Source organism: Neophocaena asiaeorientalis, unplaced genomic scaffold (genome assembly GCF_003031525.2).
Source record: "Neophocaena asiaeorientalis asiaeorientalis breed wild unplaced genomic scaffold, Neophocaena_asiaeorientalis_V1.1 scaffold218, whole genome shotgun sequence".
Lineage (NCBI taxonomy): Eukaryota > Metazoa > Chordata > Mammalia > Artiodactyla > Phocoenidae > Neophocaena > Neophocaena asiaeorientalis.
The window spans coordinates 13,485,092-13,506,926 of NW_020172818.1; the positions used below are offsets into that span (position 1 = coordinate 13,485,092).

General features: G+C 34.5%; 2 non-coding genes and 1 pseudogene across 2 annotated transcripts; all 3 read left to right on the forward strand.

Annotated features, from left to right (window-relative positions):
* Positions 1-5,827: 5,827 nt before the first annotated feature.
* Positions 5,828-7,260, forward strand: LOC112397555 (tigger transposable element-derived protein 1-like; annotated as a pseudogene).
* A 6,513-nt stretch (positions 7,261-13,773) lies between these two features.
* On the forward strand, positions 13,774-13,846 carry TRNAG-CCC (transfer RNA glycine (anticodon CCC)). Its single transcript has one exon. It is a non-coding gene; the product is annotated as a tRNA-Gly (tRNA).
* Positions 13,847-17,648: 3,802 nt separating this feature from the next.
* Positions 17,649-17,753, forward strand: LOC112397612 (U6 spliceosomal RNA). The gene has a single exon (XR_003002828.1). It is a non-coding gene; the product is annotated as a U6 spliceosomal RNA (small nuclear RNA).
* The last annotated feature ends 4,082 nt before the right edge of the window (positions 17,754-21,835 follow it).

The following is a 21,835-nucleotide window of genomic DNA, read 5'->3' on the forward strand; positions in this document are numbered from 1 at the left end:
ATTAATAATGGTAATAATAACATACTCACGGACTTTATGAGAGGATGCACTATTGTCCTTCATGTTGTGAATTCTCTGCTTGGATTCATAGAACTGCAACCCAGTTATCCTGATCTGACTGGCTGATGCTGAAAAGCCACCAAATGACTTCAGGCTAACTGCACTTTCCCACTGAAATATAATTTGCTTATTATCTTTCAAGCATAATCAGAAATTTGGATTAGATTAAGGTGGGAACGAGCTTGGAAGCCATTCAAAAGCCTATAAGACTCCAGACAGAGTGAAGAAAAATGATTGAATTTGAAAATTGCCATACAAAAAATATTGCTGTTTTGAAAGTATTCTTGTCTCTTACGGAAACTATCTGTGGAATACATTCTTGTCTCCCTAAAGAAATATTTCTAAGTATAGTAATAAATATGAAAAATATTTTGCATGGGTACTATGTTGAAGATATAGCAAAATGATGGCTTACACAGTGAATTTTAATTTAAATGGTGCTGATTTTCTTTCTTAATGTTGTCTGGGCATCTTGCCACTATATTTCCCTTTGTGGTAGTAATATAGCTAATTAAATAATTATTTATTAATTTTATCTAGATGAACAACCATCTTTTACTGGTTTTCCCATCTGCTTTATTTTGATTGTGTCATTATATGATTTTATAATAATCATTCTGATTATTTTGTTTCTCAATGATTTTTTTTAATTCTACAATCAAAGGACATTGATTATAGCTGGTGGCATTAAGACAGATATAAAATCATTGTCCACAAATAGACATCACCCAGGTCTTTGAAAAAAACTAGTTTAAAGTAAATACAATGAACTTTAAGTTGACTTTTATTTCTTTTATAGTTGTATGTGAATTGAGCTTTTTAAAAAGTTATGTACCTAATAATCAGTCTAGGAATATGAAAATCTATTTTAAAGATCCAAAAAATTAAATAAAAGGCAATTGGGAATGCATGCTTTAGCAAGAATGAAATATTAATCAGTGATTTTATCTGACAAGAGACTCCTGGTCTTTTGAAACTGTAACATAAAATGCAGACATTTGTAACATAGCTAGGCATTTCTAATGATTGACTCCACCAATAGCAAATATTGACTTTGTTTTTCAGTAAAGCATCATTCATTTTCTTTTCTTTTTCAAGGTGAAAGAATGATAATCTAATGGAAAAAGATTAGATTGTTGCACATTCTTTTCCTGTGAATTAGTAATTTTGTACGATTCAATGAGCCTGACACAGTAGTGCACTCCATATATTGAATTGTCATGATGTGGATCCACGCATCTGCATGAATCACATATTTTGATAGTTATGCTGATACATATTTATAAGTTTTCCCTTTATTATCTTTCCCACTCATCCCACCATTGCTGTTTATCACCAGTAAAAATGGACAAAACCATTATAAAGTGATTGTAATTTGATGTAAATAAGCCTGATGGAGTTTTATTTTTCTACCACAGCATTGTTTCCAGTAGCAGGAATCTAGATGTAAATTCTGAGTTCATCATTCTGGTAATGGATAAATATTATTAAGTGGAGAGTAGTGAAAAACTAGATAAATACACAGTAGGAGAAATAGATAGTTTAAAAGAATATGGAGTGAAAACAGAAAGAGATTACTACAAGTAAACATGTAACTTATAGCTAGTACCACATATACTCATGATTGATCCCAAAAAACAATATATATTATTTGCCAAGGATAAATATCTAACTGAAGAAATTTATTAAACCCATTATAGTAGGTGCGTATCGAGGAAAAGGAATGGTTGTTTGAATGAAGAATGAAGAGGAAGAAATACTGAAATAAAATTAATCAATAGCATTGTCTAGAAGTTATAATAATTATCTGCTATGAATTAGGGAAAAAATGTAACACAATGCTGAATGTTTGAGTTAAAACAACAACATATAAAAACTAAAATGTTATGGAACTGACAGTCTGAAAGCTGACTTAAGATCCTACCTTCCTTATTATAACCTGTTAGGAAGACTCAACTACTTAATAGCCTGGAGGGAATCTCAAGTGAATCTGAAGCCCGGAGATGCAGAGAGAAGGGCACAGAAAGGTAACTGTAGGGCAATAGTGTTTGTAAAAGGAGGGAGGAAAAAAGAGAAAGAAAATAAAGTTTCAGTGACAGGAGGCTGCATTTTGATTATTGGTTGCTGTGGAAATAACTACACATTCTTTCTTGTCATATAAGAACCAGTCAGATTAACCAAATTGAACCCTTTGGCAAAATAAGAATGGCCTGCCTAGAATCCCTTCCTCAGTATGATGCCCAGTGGTGGTACCCATCTCTGGAGAAGAGATTGAAGTAGTGGACTGAACTGATGTCATTCAATGTGTCTAGGAAAAGATTACATCTTTTGCTTACATCTAGAGGAAAAATAAGCTTCTTCTACTGCCCCATAGCAGAAAGTTATTTTCCATCTCTTTTGCCACAGACCAACTGAGACATGCTTTCTACCTTGTATTCTTCCAGCTAAAAGTTTAACCTACACAAGATATACCATTATCATGAATGAGTTTCTGAACAATAACATCCATTGACATGAAAAGTTAAAGTAAAAAATACAATCCATTTTGGAAGACTCAATAATTTCATAGATCTAATAGAACTAAAAATGTAGGAAGAGGCAATTTTGTTGAAACAGGTCAATTAGAAATTGTATGAAAGAAATATAATTGTGAAAGTAATGAAAAATTTTAAGGAGAAAATGTACAACACCATACACAAAAATAAACTCAAAATCGATTAAAGCCCTAAATGTAAGAGCAGACACTATAAAACTCTTAGAGGTAAACACAGGAAGAACACTCTTTGACATAAATCACAGAAAGATCTTTCTTGACCCACCTCCTAGAGTAATGGAAATAAAAACAAAAATAAGCAAATGGGACCTAATGAAACTTAAAAGCTTTTGCACAGCAAAGGAAACTATAAACAAGATGAAAAGACAACCCTTAGAATGGGAGACGATATTTGCAAACAAATCAATGAACAAAGGATTAATCTCCAAAATATATAAACAGCTCATGCACCTCAATATTAAAAAAAACAAACAACCCAATCAAAAAAGGGCAGAAGCCCTAAATAGACATTTCTCCAAAGAAGACATACAGATGGCCAAGAGACACATGAAAGGATGCACAGCATCACTAATTATTAGAGAAATGCAAATCAAAATTACAATGAGGTATCACTTCACACTGGTAAGAATGGGCATCATCAGAAAATCTACAAACAACAAATGCTGGAAAGGGTGTGGAGAAAAGGGAACCCTCTTGCACTGTTGGTGGGAATGTAAATTGATACAGCCACTATGGAGAACAGTATGGAGGTTCCTTAAAAAACTAAAAATAGAATTACCATATGACCCAGCAATCCCACTACTAAGCATATACCCAGAGAAAACCATAATTCAAAAAGACACATGCACCCCAATGTTCATTGCAGCACTATTTACAATAGACAGGACATGGAAGCAACCTAAATGCCCATTGACAGATGAATGGATAAAGAAGATGTGGTACATATATAAAGTGGAATATTAGCCATAAAAGGAATGAAGTTGGGTCATTTGTAGAGACGTGGATGGATCTAGAGACTGTCATACAGAGTGATGTAAGTCAGAAAGAGAAAAACAAATATCATATATTAATGAATATACGTGGAATTTAGAAAAATGGTACAGATGAACCGGTTTGCAAGACAGAAATAAAGACACAGATGTAGAGTACAAAAGTATGGACACCAAGGGGGGAAAGCGGGGTGGGGGTGGGGTGGGCGGTGGGATGAATTGGGAGATTGGGATTGACATGTATACACTAATATGTATAAAATAGATTGCTGATAAGAACTTGCTGTATAAAAAAAATAAAATAAAATTCAAGAAAAAATTTTGGAGTTCAAAAGCACAATTTTCAAACTACAACATACAACTGAGAAATTTTGAAATATGTTGCTGCTAAAAACCAAGCTAATATTCTAATGTGTGTATCTGGAAAAATATAACAACACACATACATAACAAATATAATAAATTAAACAAAATAAAACATCTGTGCAAAATATGAGCAATAGTAAGAGAAGAAAGAGAGAAAAATAAAGATCGAGAAAGAGAAAGGAGACCTCTCTAAGCTGAGAATAATATAACTGAAAGATCTCACAGATTCTTTGCAAAAAAGTTCCTAGTGCAATTTCTGAACCTCAATGATAGAGACAGAATGAGTAGGTTACATACTATGTTAAGAAGACCAAACTGGTATTGAATTTGTCATCTGGAAATTTGGAAGATAGAAAATAATGAACACAGTTTTACAGTGTTTTAAAATAAAAGGACTGTGATTCAAGGATCTAATGCCAACAAAATAGCATTATCCTAGGGGAGCATGAAGAAAAAACTACTCTTTCTTTTAGTGTTGTCGTATTTAAATTGGTATCATTCAAAAAGAAAATTGCAAATTTAGATTCAATATTGAAATTGAGAAACAGGAAGAGACAACACAAAATTTAAAACAATTATTTAGATGGTATAAAAATAAGAATCAAAGGTGAAATCAATGATAAGGAAAGCAAATAACTGAAATGAATTACCCACAAAGCTAATTCTTTGGAAAGATGAATAAACGATCAAAACTGATCATTTGTTAGTAATTTAATATTCATCTTTATTAATTTTATCCTGGATGCACACACAAGGTGTTCAGGATCAGAGTCAAACTACTTGTTAGTTAGTTTATAGTAAATAACTAGAATTCAACTTCCTTGCCTCAGACATTAGCTCTGGGGCAATACAATGAAAGCCTAATGGAAAAATTACCTACCTCCTATGAAATAGTGACCAGACACTCCATAGGTAAGTGATGGGGAAAAATGGGCTATCTTCGTTTATAGTCAGGAGAAAGACAGCCATCCCCCTTCCCTCCTAAAAAGGAAAAAACTAACTTTAGTGCCTTTGAGACAGGATGAAGAAGATCCTGCCTTCTCACTATAGTATTTTGGGATGTAAGTGAATCTTTTTGATGGCCTGATAAACCTGCATGTCTCTAACTTTTTTCCAACTAGAGATGACTCCAAGTCTGAGCTTCCTACCTTTTTAAATGTAAATACCTAGGGAGATAGGCTTCAGTTCCTCCCACCTGAGGCTTAGGGACCCCATCCAGGCTGTAACAGCTTGGCCCTCAGAACAGAACAATTAACTAGACAAAGGGCTACAGATATAATTCTCATGGTATGTGAAAAGGGAAATGCTTCTAGGTAAAATGAAAGCAAACATTCCCGAGCTTTATATCATATACAGGTATACCTCACTTTATTGTGCTTCACTTTATTGCACTTCGCAGACATTGAGTTTTTTACAAATTGAAGGTTTGTGGCAACCCTACCTGGAGCAAGTCTCTTGGTGCCATTTTTTCCAATAACATTTGCTCACTTCATGTCTCTGTGTCACATTCTGGTAATTCTTGCAATATTTCAAACTTTTTATTATTATATTTCTTATGGTGATTTGTGATCAGTGATCTTTGATGTTACTATTATAATTATTTTGGTGTTTCACTAACCCAGCTCATATAAGATGGTGAACTTAATCGATAAATATGTGTGCTCTGACTGTCCACCCACTAGCTGTTCCCCATCTCTCTCTCTCCTCAGACCTCCCTATTTCTTGGGACACAACAATATTGAAATTAGGCCAATTAATAACACTACAATGGCCTCTAAGTGTTGAAGTGAAAGGAAGAGTTGCACTGTCTCTCACTTTAAATCAAAAGTTAGAAATGTTGAAGCTTAGTGAGGAAGGCATGTCCAAAAGCCAAGACAGGCTGAAAGCTAGGCGTCTTGCACCAAACAGCCAAGTTGTTAATGAAGAAGAGGAGTTTGAAGCTAGCAGATATTGGTTCATGAAGTTTAAGGAAATAAGCCATCTCCGTAACATCAAAGTGCAAGATGAAACAGCAAGTGCTGATGTAGAAGCTGCAGCAAGTTATGGAGACTCTCCAGCTAAAATAATTAATAAAGGTGGCTACACTAAACAACAGATTTTCCATGTAGATTAAACAGCCTTCTATTGGAAGAAGATGCTATCTAGGACTTTCATAGCTAGAGAGGAGAAGTCAATGCCTGGCTTCAAGCTTCAAAGTACAGGCTGACTCTCTTGTTAGGTGCTAATGCAGCCAGTAACTTTAGGTTGAAGCCAATGCTTATTTATCATTCTGAAATAATTAGGGCCTTTAACAATTATGCCAAATCTACTCTGGCTGTGCTCTATCAATGACACAACAAGGCCTGGATGGTTTACTGAACATTTTAAGCCCACTGTTGAGACCTACTGCTCAGAAATATAAGATGCCTTTCAAAATATTACTACTTATTGACAATGCACCTGGTCACCCAAGAGCTCTGATGGAGATGTACAATGAGATTAATGTTGTTTTCATGCCTGCTAACACAACAGCCATTCTGCAGCCCATGAATCAAATAGTAATTTTAATTTCCAAGTTTTATTATTTAAGAAATATATTTCATATATGTAGCTGCCATAGATAGTGATTCTTCTGATGGATCTGGGCATAGTAAACTGAAAACCTTCTGGAAAGGATTCACCATTCTAGATGCCAGTAAGAACATTCATGATTCCTGAGAAGAGGTCAAAATATCAACACTAACAGAAGTTTGGAAGAAATTGATTGTAGTCCTCATGGATGATGTTGGTGGTGCTGTAGCAGAGGAAGGAACTGCAGATGTTATGGAAACAAGAGAACTAGAACCAGAACTAGAAGTGGAGCTTGGAGATGTGACTGAATTGCTGCAATCTCATGATAAAAATGAAATCGATGAGGAGTTAGTTTTTATGGATGAGCAAAGAAAGTGGTTTCTTGAGATGAAATCTGCTCCTGGTAAAGATGCTGTGATGATTGTTGAAAAGACAATAAATGATTTAGAATATTAAGTAAACTTAGTTGATAAAGCAGTGGCAGGGTTTGAGAGAATTGACTTCAATTTTGAAAGAAGTTCTACTGTGGGTAAAATGCTATCAAACAGCATTGCATGATGCAGAGGAATTTTTCCTGAAAGGAAGAGTCAGTTGATGGGGCAAACTTCATTGTTGTCTTATTTTAAAAAATTGCCACAGACACCCAACCTTCAGCATCCACCATCCTGATCAGTCATCTGCCATCAACATCGAGGGAAGACCCTTTCACCAGCAAAAAGATTAAGAGTTGCTGAAGGCTGATGTTGGTTAGCATATTTTAGCAATAAAATATTTTTAAATTAAGTTACATACATTGGTTTTTTGGACATAATGCTATTGCACACTAGACTACAGTATAGTGTAAACATAACTTTTATTGGCACTGAGAAATTAAAAATTCATGTAACTGACTCTATTGTGATATGCACTTTATTGTGGTGGTCTGGAACTGAACCCACAATATTTCCAAAGTATGCCTGTGCAAGTTCTGTGTCTCATGAGGCTAAGTCTTACAGGAGCACGAGAAAATGAGAGATTATCTTCCATCTGCTGAAAATTAAAGAAAGATAAAGAGAAAATCTTGACAGCAGCCAGAGTAAGAAAGACAACACATAGAGAGGAACAAAGACAGGATTTATAAAAGTATAAAAAAATGTTGTGAAAGTACTGAAAGCAAAATCATACTGTAATTCTGTACTTGAAATAAATAAAGGCAAAATACATTGTGGGACAAAAGAACCTGAGAGAATTGATAACTAGTATGTCTGAATCACAAGTAATGTGAAAAGAGATTCTTTAGGTAGGAGTAATATGATCTAGTCAGAAACTTTGGGAAACTGTTGAGTAATTTCTTATAAAGTTAAAAATTTAAATATTCAAAAATCAATAACTTCTATATAAATTATGGACAGCAGTTCAAATAGCAATTCAGTGCTTATAGCTTTTGCTTTGTTGGTTTAGGTTTGTCCAAAGGATGTATAGTCAGGGATTAGATTGAAACTGTGTGGTTAGTTCAAGTCTCAGTTCAGTTCAGAGGCTTTCTCAGGCTGGTTTTTGTTTGTCCCACACAGACATGATTTAGGGTTTAGGCTACAACATGCGTGAATGCATACACAGGCTGACCTCATTTTATTGCACTTCGCTTTATTGTGCTTCACAAATACTGTGCTTTTTACAAGTTGAAATTTTGTAGCAACCCAGCATTAAGCAAGTCTATTGGTGCCATTTTTTCCAACAGTATTTGCTCACTTCTCTGTGTTTCACTTTGGTAATTCTGACAATATTTCAAACTTTTTCATTATTATTGTATCGTTATGGTGATCTATGGTCAGTGATTTTGGTGTTTACTACTACAGACTCGCTGGAGGCTCAGATGATGGGTAGCAATTTTTAGCAATAAAATATTTTAAATTAAGGTATGTGAATTTTTTTAGACATAATGCTACTTTACACTTCAAGGACTATGTATAGTGTCCATGTATTTTTATATGCACTGGGAAATCAAAAAACTTGTGTGCCTCACTTTATTGCGGTGATCTGGAACTGAATTGCATTATCTCCAGGGCATGCCTATAAAAAGAATTAGGGGACCCCTTTTCCGGCTCTGTCCCCTCTAGTATTTCCTGCTCTCAGTCCCACTCACCTGAGACCCTTTCAATATTTTCCTCTGGTCATAAACAGAGAGGTAAGTCTATCACTGTTCTAGTTGCTGACACCACTGTGACTGGAACCCAAGACAGAAGTCAAGCCACAAGAAGGAAAAGACAAAAAACAATAAACTCATCCTTGTGAGGGGTGCTTCTTAACGTTTGAGTCCATTCCATAATTCACCTGCTTTAATTTTCAGATTGTTCAGATAGCTTGATTTTTTATTTTTATGTATGCATGTGTGTATGTATTTGCCAAATTTTAGCTGTAGTAAGGGCCAGAGATGCACTCTGGAGAGCTTCACTGTCTTAGTTAAATCAGAACTCCTTCTATATACTTAGTTTTAAATTTGGATTACTTTATACTTCTGCTAATGAGTTTTTGCTTTTAGAACACTAATTGGTTCTTTTTTAAAATCTCCATGACACTCTCTGTAATTTTACCTTCCTTTCAGTTTTCCAAGATTTTACCTTATTTTTATATGTAGTTATTACAGTTTTATATTTTCAATAACCTATGTCCATTTGGTCCAGTATCTGATGTTTTCACCTATCTGTTTCTCCTGGCTGTCATTTGTGTTTATTCTCAGGCATTGTTGTTTTCCTCTGTACCCGGTACCTTTGACCTCACGTTGACCATTTCAAAATCTATTTGTATAGAGTTTGCTTAACCGCGTCCACTGTGCTCCTAAAGGCCTCTGTAGTCCAGAGCTACTTTAAAACAATTTGATGGCTTGTGCTTCTTTGACCTTCCAGAACATGTGAACACAAGCTGTAAATATGCATGATGGCTGGTTTAATTCCAGCTCTTGCTTCCACTGAGGGTGTCTTACTTTGGATTACTACTTCATTTCGTGATGAGTTGAATCCCCAGCATGGGCTGTGGGTTTTGATTTATGTCCCTTTTATTTTGGGAGGTAATCAGAACCATAATCCCAGTTTACTGGGATTTGATAGTGCCTCTTAGAAAAAAGCACAGTTGTGTTCCATTTCCTCTTCAGTTTTTTTTTTTTTTTTTTTTTTTTTTTTTTTTTGACAACCACTGCACCACCAGGGAAGCCCCTCCTCTTCAGTTTTGACCTTAGTATATTTTGACCTCAGTACGTATTTCAGACATTTTGTGCTAGGATTTAAAAAAAAACTTTATCTAGCGTACTTATTTTCAGCACTAAGATGGATCTTATTAATCAAGACAACCATTAGCAGAAATTAGGAGCCTATAGTTTTAAACTTAAAGCTTTAACTCTTCTGGGATTTACTTTTGCTGGTATTATTAAATATGTTTACAATATTTCCTAAAATGAATAGCCAATTATCGCAACATTATCTCATGATGAGATAACAATTGTCCATTATCTTTCCATTAAATGACATGTATTATTTATTACGTAAAATGTCTATATATGAAAAGGTCTTTTTCTGAAATTTCTATTCTCTTAAATTGCTTTATTTTAAAATTTCTGTATCAACGCTGTTCTCTTTAAATTACTATCACTTTATGGTAGTTTAATATATATTTAGTCAAGATCGTCTCATATTCTTCTTTGTTAAAATTTGCTTCTCTGTACTCATGCAGTAATTCTTTCCAATAAATTTTATAAATAGCTTTTAGAATTTCATCAATATATAACTGAATTTAAATTAAGATTTTTATATTAGAGAGAAATATTGCTTCTGAAATATTTAGTATTACAAAATAATTTAGTTTTATTTAGCTGGTTTTTGTATGTTTGTTGTCCCATGCTTAATATTTTAAAATAGACTAGTTTAACATTATTAAGAATAATACCTGCTATGGGCAATTTTGTTCATGTCTTTTGGGAAATATTTCTATGAATTTCCTTGTGGATAAATAGACATAGGCTTGCTGAATCATTTGGTATATGTAAAACTTTAGTGGATACTACCAAATTGTTTTCCAAAGTGATTAAAGATATGTATATATCATTAGCATTTTATGAGCTTCAGTTGTTTCAGGTTTCACTAACACTTGGCACTGTCTTTTTCGTGGTAGTTGTTCTGATGGGTATGCAGTGCTTTTTTTTTTAACTTGCATTTCTGTGATGAAAAATAAAGTTGAGCACCTTCTTGTATGCTTACTTGTCATTTGAATATTATTTTGTGTGATGTGTCTGGTGAAGAATTTTTAGCAATGGGGGAGATTTACATCTCCATGTGTAGAACTTGTTATACATTCTGAATAAAATTCTTTTGTCAGATATATATATATCCCACTATTGGGGATTTTTTTCACCATATTAATAGCATCCCTTTTATTCTCAGAAGTTATTAGTATTAATGTATTAATGCTTCATTTTTATTTTTTTTATTTTTTTTCAGTACGCAGGCCTCTCACTGTTGTGGCCTCTCCCATTGCAGAGCACAGGCTCCGGACGCACAGGCTCAGCGGCCATGGTTCATGGGCCCAGCCGCTCTGCGGCATGTGGGATCTTCCCAGACCAGGGCACGAACCTGTGTCCCCTGCATCGGCAGGCAGACTCTCAACCACTGCACCACCAGGGAAATCCCATTTTTATCTTTATTAATAGGGCTTTTAATATAATGTTTAAGAAATTTTCACCTACCTCAATGTCATGATTACACTTTTTTCTCTAAAAGCATTAATGATTTTACCATTAGGAATTGCATGTACAGTTAGAAATTAAATATTTTTCCATATGAACATCCAGTTTACCCAGCACCAGTTATTAAATCAACCATGGTTTCCCACTGTCCTAAGTCAGATGAAGGGGTATGTGTGTGTGTGTGTGTGTGTGTGTGTGTGTGTGTGTGTGTTTACTCTCTATTCTGTTCCATTGGTCTAATTGTCTAGCATTGTGCATTATTTTTTCTTGATTATTTATATTTTGTATAGATTTTAGATCAGTTTGTCTACACACACAGTGACACACACACAGGCATACACACACACACACACACACACACACACACACACACATACTCATAACATTCTGTGAGAGTGTATTGAATTTACCAAGTTGAGAAAATTGCCATCCTTACAGTACTGGGTCTTTCTGCCCACAAAAATATCTCTTTAAATTTACTTAGATCTCTTTAATTTCACTAAATATTTTATAGGTTTTAGTGTAGATATCTTGCAGATCTTTTTTTAGGTTTATCCTTAACATTTTTATGTTTAAGATAAATGCTATCTCCTTTAGAGTCTTTTTCTTTTTTGTGCTCAACTCTCTAATTACCTTACTAAATAGTTTGTAAATTCAGTTGAACTTTTCTGTGGATATAATATTTCCATCTATCAGTAATGACAATTTGTTGCTCCTTTTCAAATATTCTATCTCTTCATTCATTCATTTATTCATTTACTCCTCCATTCTTCATGTTTGACTTTCTTGCACTAATTAGAATCTCTACTATAATGCCGCATAGAAGTGGTGATTTTAGGTATTGTTTTCTTTTTCTTCATCTCTGAGGGACATAATTCAATGTCACTATTAATTATGATGTTGACTAAAGATATGGCAAATGCTTTTTATCAAAGTGAGGAAATATTTATCATGTAGTGTGTTACAGTTATGAGTTTTTATCATGAATGTGTGTTAAATATTAGCAAGTGCTTTCTCTCTCTCTCTCAAGATAAGAACGGTTTTCTTTTTTCCCCATGTATGTGATAACTGTTCAGCTTTTCCGATTTTAAAATCAACTTACATTCCTAAAATAAAAATAATTTAAGCATGATGTATTAAATAAAGTTTGACCCAATTGTAATAAAGAAATATATAAAGTGCACAAATTTATGTTTCAGCAAAAGTATCTTCCTGTGAAAACATCAGCACAAACTAATGAACATAGCCACCAGTCCCTCAAATTCCTCATACCCTTTAGTACTTCCTTTCCCCATGCCTCCCAGCCACACCCTGCCTTCAGACAACCACTAACATACTTTTTGTCACCATATATTTTCTAGAATTTCAAGTAAATGATATCATACACTATGTGCATTTTTGGGTCTAGCTTTTTGTTTCACTAAGGATATTTATTTTGAGATTTATCTATGCTATTACAGTTACTAATAGTTCATTCTTCTTTATTACTAAGTACAATGAATATGCCATAAAATGATTATTGATTCATCTGTTGAAACACCCTTGAGTTATTTCCAATTTTAGGTTATTAAGAACAGTCTACATTAAAGTGTCATATACCGTATCATATATAGCATAAGAAACTTGTAATATTATACTTCTATTTCTTCTCTCTCTCAGCCTTTCTGCTATTGTTTTTCAAACATTTAAATCTGCATAGTCTACATACCTCAGACCTCATTGTTTTTATTTTTGCTTAAAGGACAATATTTTGAAAAGAGACAAATAACTAGAAAAGGATAATGCATATTTACTCATATTCACCATTTCAGGTGGCCTACATTCTTTTGTGAAAATTCATATTCCCATCTAGAATCATTTTCTTTCTTCCTGAAGAATTCCTTTGCTGTTGCTGGTAGAAAATAAATCTTTATTTCTCCTTTATTTTAAAAAGATTTTTTCACTGGTATCGAATAGTAGTTTCATCATTGTTTGTCCTTTAGTACTTTCTTTAAAGATAATTGGCCACTCTCTTCTTGCTTGCATTGTTTCCAACAAGAAATCTTTTTTCTTATTTAGTATATCTTAGTGTGTCTTTTTTTTCTTGCTGGCTTTAAAAAAAAATCTCTTTTTTACTGCTTTTGAGAAATCTGCTTATCATGTACTTTGATGTAATTTTATTCATGTTTCTTGGGCTTAAGTTTATTAATTTATGGAAATAAAGATTTTAAGTGAGTTTAGTGAATTCATTGTTGCTTATAAATAACTGAAAATTAAATCTAATAATATTTTCCCAAAAAACATCTTCCTTGGAATTTAATAGCTAATATCCTAGAGCTGACCATGCAAGCTAATAGGAGGAGATAGTTCCAAATATAAGCTTTTAATGTACATTTACTGAGACTCCACTATGTCTCAAAATAGTCTACATTTGAATAACATATTGGTGTTAAGACAACTTATAAAAGGAAGACTTTGTTACATATGTATGATTTAAAGGTGTAGGAAATAGTCTGAAATATTTTGGAAGCTACGGCTGTTTAAAAGGGGAGTTGTTTGGGACTTCCCTGGTGGTCTAGTGGTTAAGACTCTGCATTCCCAATTCTGAGGTCCCAGGTTCGATCCCTGGTCAGGGAAATAGATCCTGCATGTGGCAACGAAGGTCCTGTGCCAAATAAATAAAAAAATTTTTAAAAATCTTCAACTTTTCTGCTCAATGTTATGTGGCAGCCTGGATGGGAGGGGAATCTGGGGGAGAGTGGATACACGTATGTGTATGGCTGAGTTGCTTTGCTGTGCCCCCGAAACTATCACAACATTGTTAATCGGCTATACTCCAATACAAAGCAAAAAGTTAAAAATAAAAGCAGGGTTGTTTTATTTATGTGTGTATGTACGTATATATGTACATATGTATGTGTGTTAGGAATAATCTAAGGTAGTATTTTCCAGAATAAAAAAGGCTGACTTGTGAAAAAATAAAGATTATAGAAAACATAACTAATTCTTCAAGTCCCTGTAGCTTTCTTCTAAGGTCTTGTGAATGGCAATCAATTGAATTGTACTGTGCCTATGTTCCCAATTATTATCACCTTCATTAGCTATTCATCAGTCAGAGATTGCAACCACTCTGATATGAACAATATTCAGTGTTGTAAGGCAAATGCTATTAAGCGTCATATTCTTCAAAACTAAAAATAAACTAAAAAAAAACTGGTTTTTGAATCTGTATTTTTCCTAAGTTCTTGATTCTCTGGAAATTATTATATTGGCCCAGGGGACTAACTCCTAAGGAAAATAGCTTTTCAGGAGCAATGAATCAGAGGACTAATTGATTCTAGACTTGATTGGTTTTTTTACTGTTAAATAGATCTTAAATTATTCGGACAAATCTTAGGTGGAAATGGTGCATTGTTCCTTTTATATATCATTAGATTTGATTTGATAATATTTTGTTTAGAATATTTGTGTCTATGTTCATGAGATACGGATGTGCAGTTTACTTATTGTCCCTTCCAGTTTTATTGTGATATAATTAACATACAGCACTGTATAAGTTTGAGGTATAAAGCATAATGATTAGACTTGCGTACACCACGAAATGATGACCACAGTAAGTTTAGTGAACACTCGTCATCTCGTATAGATACAAACTTAAAGAAATAGAAAAACTATTTTCCTTGTGATGAGAACTCTTAGGATTTACTCTCTTAACAAATTCCATGTATAACATAGAGCAGAGTTCCTTATATTTATCATGTTGTACATTTGCTTATTTATCTCATGACTGGAAATTTGTACCTTTTGACTGCCTTCATCCAATTCCTCCCTACCCCCACCTTCCACTTCTGGTAATTGCACATCTATTTCTTTTTCTATGAGCTTGTTTGTTTGATTGAGAAATATAATTGGCCTACAATACCATGTTAGTTCCTGTTACACAACATAGTGTTTTGATATTTCTGTACATTTCAAAATGATCACGACGATAAGCACAGTTTACGTTTGTTATAATGTCTGGTTTTGCTTCAAGATTATGCTCATAGAAGGAGTGGGGAAATATTCAATTCTGTTAAATTTTCTGAAAAACTTTGTATAGAATTGGTATTATATTTTCTGAAACACGATAAGCACAGTTTACGTTTGTTATAATGTCTTTGGTTTTGCTTCAAGATTATGCTCATAGAAGGAGTGGGGAAATATTCAATTCTGTTAAATTTTCTGAAAAACTTTGTATAGAATTGGTATTATATTTTCTGAAAATATTTGGTAGAATTCATCAGTGAAACTCTGGGTCTGGGAAGGATTTAGCTACAGTTTCAATTTCCTTAGTAGATACAGAGTTGTTCAGATTGTCGGTTTCTTCTTGCAAGGATTTTGGTAGTTTGTGTCACATAAGCAATTTGTCCATATCATATAAACTGTCAAAGTCATAGGCAAAAGTCATTCTTAATATTTCTTCACTTTCTTTTTAATAGCTGTGGAATCTGTAGTGATACCTCTCTCAGCCTGATATCGAAAATTGTGTCTGCTCTCTCTTTTCTTATTCACTTGGCTAGAGTGTTTTTCAAATTTATTTATTTCAAGGAATTGGTTTTTGGCTTCTTATACTTTCTCTATCATTTTGGAGATTCCTATTTTGTTGATTTCCACTTCGATTTTTATCGTTTCTTTTCTTCTCCTTACTTTATATTTGCTTTTCTGTTTCTTAAGGTGAAAGCTAAGGTACAGTATTTGAGTCTCTCAGTGATTTCTGTTATAAACTTTCTGTGCTATAAGTTTCCCGTTAGTATTGTCTTAGTGATATTTCACATATTCTGATATGTTCTATTTCCATATTCATTCAATACTACTCAGCCATAATAAAGAATGAAATTTTGCTATTTGCAGCAACATGGATGGACTTGGAGGGCATCATGTTAAGTGAAATAAGTGAGAGAAAGACAAATATTGTATGATGTCACTTAAATGTGGAATCTAAAAAATACAACAAGCTAGTGAATATAACAAAAAAGAAGCAGACTCACAGATACAGAGAACAAACTAATGGTTACCAGTGAGGAGAAGGGGGAAGGGGCAACATAGGGGTGGGGAAGTCAGAGGTACAAACAATTAGGTGTAAGACAAGCTAAAGGATTCATTGTACAACACGGGGAATATAGCCAATATTTTGAAATAACTGTAAATGAAAAGTAACCTTTAAAATTGTATAAAAAATTAACAAGTTTGAAAAAATTAGAAAAGGAACCACTTTTAAATTAATGATACTTATCTCATTGTCCACAATGTGATCAATCTTGGTAATGATTTATGAGCATGTGAATGCATTCTGCTTTTTTGGATGGAGTGTGCTGTAAATGCCATGTAGGACAAATTGGTTGATTGCATTTTCATATCTTACTCTCAGGAAAACTAAGTTATTTCTAAGACCTACACAGCCCTATATAATTTTCTCACTTACATTTCTTACCTCAACTTTTTCACTTCTCTTCTTGCCCATTTAGCTCAAAATACAAGCTTCTTTTACCATTATTTCAGTCACACAAGCCTCCTTGCTGTTCTGTGAACAGGCCAAGGCAGTTCTGCTCCTAGACTTTGCATTTGTTATTTCTTCATCTGAAGTGTCCTTGGCCCAGGGCGTGGCCAAATTTGGCATCTGCTTCAGGACTCTTCTCAGATAAGATATTAAAAGAAAATCCCAGTAAATCTCGATAGAACAATGAGCTACATCAGTGTTAGCTTTCCAACTTACCTGCTTTATTGCTCTACATTATATATATAATATAATGCTCTACATATACTACATATATATATATATAGTTTGCTTCCCGCCACTGAGGTATAACTTCCACTGAAACAGGAAATGTGTTTTGCTCCATTTTTTATTCTCAGTGCCAAAACAGAGCCTGGTACATGGTATGGAATCTCACACTTCTGAAAATATAGGTGTGCAATTATGAGTTTAAGGTAATATTCCTGTCCTAAACAATTTGATTATTTTTTTACAAGTGTGGAGTCACACTGTTTTCCTAAACTCTGTGTAAACAGGGCTTGAGGCAGGAGGAAAAGGTGAAAGTAAAATATTGGAAGAAAGCTTGTTAAGTGTTTCTAAAGCTAAGTTCTAATTACTTCTCTGCCCCCATTTTAAAAAATAATTTTCTTCTAAAAACCTGCCTTGTTTTTTGTCTGCACCCATTGAACCTAGGGTACCTTTGTGGCTCTGTCTGAAAGTATGCCTTCTTCCTACTGTTTTTTTCTCTTCTGCATTTCTAGATATCTCTTGCTCCTTCTCCATTCACAGGTCTCATCTTATTTGTATTTTATAGAAATAAACATGACTCTTCAGTCAACGGCTGAAGATAAAACTCCAATTTATCTTATGGTTACATGTTTGTTTTAGCCATTACACCCTTCATCTTGGGAAACAAAAGAAAGGACAGTGCTCACATTGGAAGCACATATACCAAAATTGGAATCATACAGAGAAGATAAGCATGTCCTCTGTTCAAGGATGATATAAATTTATGATACATTTCATATTTTTTCCAATAAGCATATGAAAATATAAATCATACATCATTAGAGAATTGCAAATTTTAAAATATGAGATTGTTTCCACTACATATGCATTAGAGTAACTAAAATCCCAAGCATTGGCAACATCAAAATCTGGCAAGAATGTGGAGCAACAGAGAAAACACAACATCATGCTGGTGGGAACGCAAAATGGTACAAGCACCTTGGAAGACTGTTTGATGGTTTCTTATAAAAATAAACATATTCCCACCATAAGATCAGCAGTCACATTCCTTGGTATTTACCCAAATGAGTGGAAAGCCTGTGTCCATGCAGAAACCTGCACATGGATATTTATAACAGTTCTATTCATAGAACTTCAGTAGGTAAATGGATAAACTGTGATGTATCCAGACAATGGAATATTATTCAGTGAGCTATCAAGCCATGACAAGACATGGAAGAAACTTAAATGCATATTACTAAGTGAAAGAAGCCAATCTGAAAGGCTACGTCCTGTATGAATCCTGATATAAGATATTCTAGAAAAGGCAGAACTATGGAGCCAGTTAAAAAAAAAAAAGAGCAGTGGGGCTTCCCTGGTGGCGCAGTGGTTGAGAGTCCGCCTGCTTATGCAGGGGACATGGGTTCCTGCCCCAGTCCGGGAAGATCCCACATGCCGCGGAGCGGCTGGGCCCGTGAGCCATGGCCGCTGAGCCTGCGCATCTGGAGCCTGTGCTCCACAACGGGAGAGGCCACAACAGTGAGAGGCCCGCGTACCGCAAAAAAAAAAAAAAAAAAAAGGAGCAGTGGTTGCCAGGGGCTAGAGGAAAGGAAGGGATACGTAGGTGGAGCACAGAGGATTTTTAAGGCAGTGAAAGTATTCTCTATGAAAACATGTCATTACAATTATCAAAACCCATAAAACATATAACACCACGATGGTACAAATGAACTTATTTACAAAACAGAAATAGAGTCACAGATGTAGAAAATAAACTTATGGTTACCAAGGGAGAAAGCGGGGGAGGGATAAATTGGGAGATTGGGATTGACATATACACCGTACTATATATAAAATAGATAACTAATAAGGACCTACTGTATAGCACAGGGAACCTAACTCAATACTCTGTAATGACCTATGTGGGAAAAGAATCTAAAAAAGAGTGGATATATGTATATGTATAACAGCTTCACTTTGCTGTAGAGCAGAAACTAACACAACATTGTAAATCAACTATATGCTAATAAAATTTTTTTATTTTTAAAAAGGAGTGAACACTAAGGTAAACTACGGGCTTTGAGTGACCGGTACTGTTCTATTCACTGAGCCTACAGCAGTGACAGAACAGATTGAGTCCTCTCTCCATGGAGTTTGGATCCTAAAGTAGGAAGAGAGTCAATAAGAAATGTAATAAAAAATTAAATGAAGTGCCTAATTTATATTTTATATTCCCTTCTTCATGCAAACGAATTTTTCTTATTCCCTCTCCTTTGCACTCACACAAATGCATGCACAGAAACACACACACGAACACACACACACACACACACACACACACACACACAAGCATGCATCTACTCACAGACCTGGTTGATGGACCTCAGAAAAATAATGATATCTACGATACAATCTCTGCTACTTTATGCCATGACTAATACCCTTCTAAGTGACTTATTTTTCCTTGAGATTCTTTGGAATGTATTGATCCTTGGAAAACAAACGTTTTGTAATGGATGAGAGGAAGAACAAGGGCACATGAATTGCAAAGGTGATTGGGTGGACTATTTTCTGTGACCTGTTCCAATTTTGAAAGTGTAAACCACAAATTGTAAAGTCATAGAAAAGAACATTATTCCAATAAATTTTTAACATTACAGCACTGTCAAAGTATGCCCTGTTCTTCAAGGGATAAGCTTTAAGCTCTTTGTCATTTGTGAAATATGAATCTGAAAGCTTACACTAACAAAATCAGTAAATGTTTAATTCTTTAGCTGTGCAAACTGTTATAATGCTAAGTTCAATAATTTATGTTCTTCTTTTCTTTGGGGTTTTTTAATGAATTGATGTTTTGGAGGCCAGCAATAAGTTACATAATGAGACATGTCAGAAATCTTGAAAAATGATTGCAAAAATCTCGCAATTAGAGCAGATCTACGAGAAAACATTTTCTCCATCTATGCAGATACTGTGTCCTTCCACGGCAGACTGGTGAGGTGTTGAGCCCCCAGCCTGAGGAGCAACCTGTGGGCAGCAATTAGGAAAGGCAGTGATGAAGGGGGCCAGGAAACCCTGTTTCCTTCTCCACTGTCCTCTCCATCAAGAGATGGTACCCACCAGCTGAGAAATGTCTGCCATTTCCACTTAGGAGGGACCTAGCTGGGTTGAACAGAATTACTATGTTTCCCTGGCTCTTCTACTAGAGAACCAGTCTTATGTGCCAGGCTCAGTTTTCTTAAGGGTTACAGCCTAGGATATCCAATTGGCTACTTTGTTTTCAGTAAAGATAAATTGATCTTATAAACAAACCAAAAATAAATAAATACATAAATAAGTAAATAAATAAGAATGAAAAAGCCCTCTTAATTCCAGTTTTATTTCCACCTTTTCCCCAAATCTCCCTTTGAGCTCCATTCCTATGGTCATCCCATTTATATTTTAAAAATATTCTTAGAATATAATGGTAATGTCCATAAAATCCTATCATTCTTGGTAAAACAAATATTACCATACATTGACAGTTTCCTTTTTACCCCTCCCACAAAGAGATGAGAACATTGCATCATATCAATAAATATAGAAATAATACCAAAATATTTTTTAAATGCCAGAATTACTAATTTCACAAATGAGCTAGGTGGAAACACAACTAGAAAATAAGCTGTAGTTAGACTGGATGCTTCCTCTTCATCATGTTCTCAGCTGATTGTCTCTTTTTCTGCTACCACGGTCTTCCTAATCAACAGCAATTCCTGCTAGCTATGGTTCAGAGTTGAGGAAATCAATTTTCCTTCTTAACAAGAAGGGCACTGAATGATTTAAGAATACATTCAACTAGTTTAACAGCTTCTCTCCCAGTTAGCTGAAAAAGCAGTTGGAGAACCACTTGGCTGTTCCTCAAAGCTCCATAAGTCAACATGCTCCATGGAGAACAGAAGTAGGTTATGAGTAGACATGAATTGTGGAGGGACACTATTCACCCACTACCAATTCTCAAAGTAAGTCTAAAATAGGTAAGCCTGGTTGCCAAGGAACTCAGAGTAATTAGTGAATTTCTTGTCCTCCATGTGGGAAAAAGTGCCCACCAGTTGGGAGTAATTTTGGAGTAACTTCAACTTCAAAGGGAAAATAAGTTTCATCATAAAAGCCACAGAAAGTATTCACTTGTGCCTCAAAACATAACAGGATAACTTTATTCTGTTAACATTTTATAGAGGTTTAATATTAAAGTATATTGAATTAAATTACTAATATAGTAAGAAATGGTTTAGTATCTACATAAAGCTTATTCATCTCTGAAAAGTATAATAGTTTGGATCCCCATTACCTGCATAGAGATTTCCTTTAATCCTTCTGTTTGTCTAACTAATTATCTTAGGCACAGCCCCATGGCTAATAAGCCTATGACCATTCCAGTCTATAAAAAGTCATTCAAAGGAAAGCACACAATAAATAGAAACCCTCACTCTTTCTAGAATGTAAAAATATTCAACTTGGGATCATCAAAATTAAGAAAGGAAATCCTGGCTTTGAAAACTCTAGCCATTTTGTCTAAGTGATACAGGCTATTTACTCCTGATAATATAAAGAAGATACGATTCTTGAAATTATGTAAATCCACATCTTCCCTTGTGCAGTCCATCAGTAAGAAAAGATTTTGGGACATCTACTGGCAGATATGAATTTTGCTCCATGTTTCTGGAGGATAACAACAACTTCAACAGCAACAACAAAATACTAACTTGCTTTATTTTTCTAAAATAAATTGAAATCACGTTCTTAGTTCCCATCAATTTGGTATGTGTAGAAAATCCAGTTCCCCTCTCCTTATTTCCCTCCCCACCCAACACGTGTGCAGTGGATCTGGGATCTTCATAGAGTTCAGA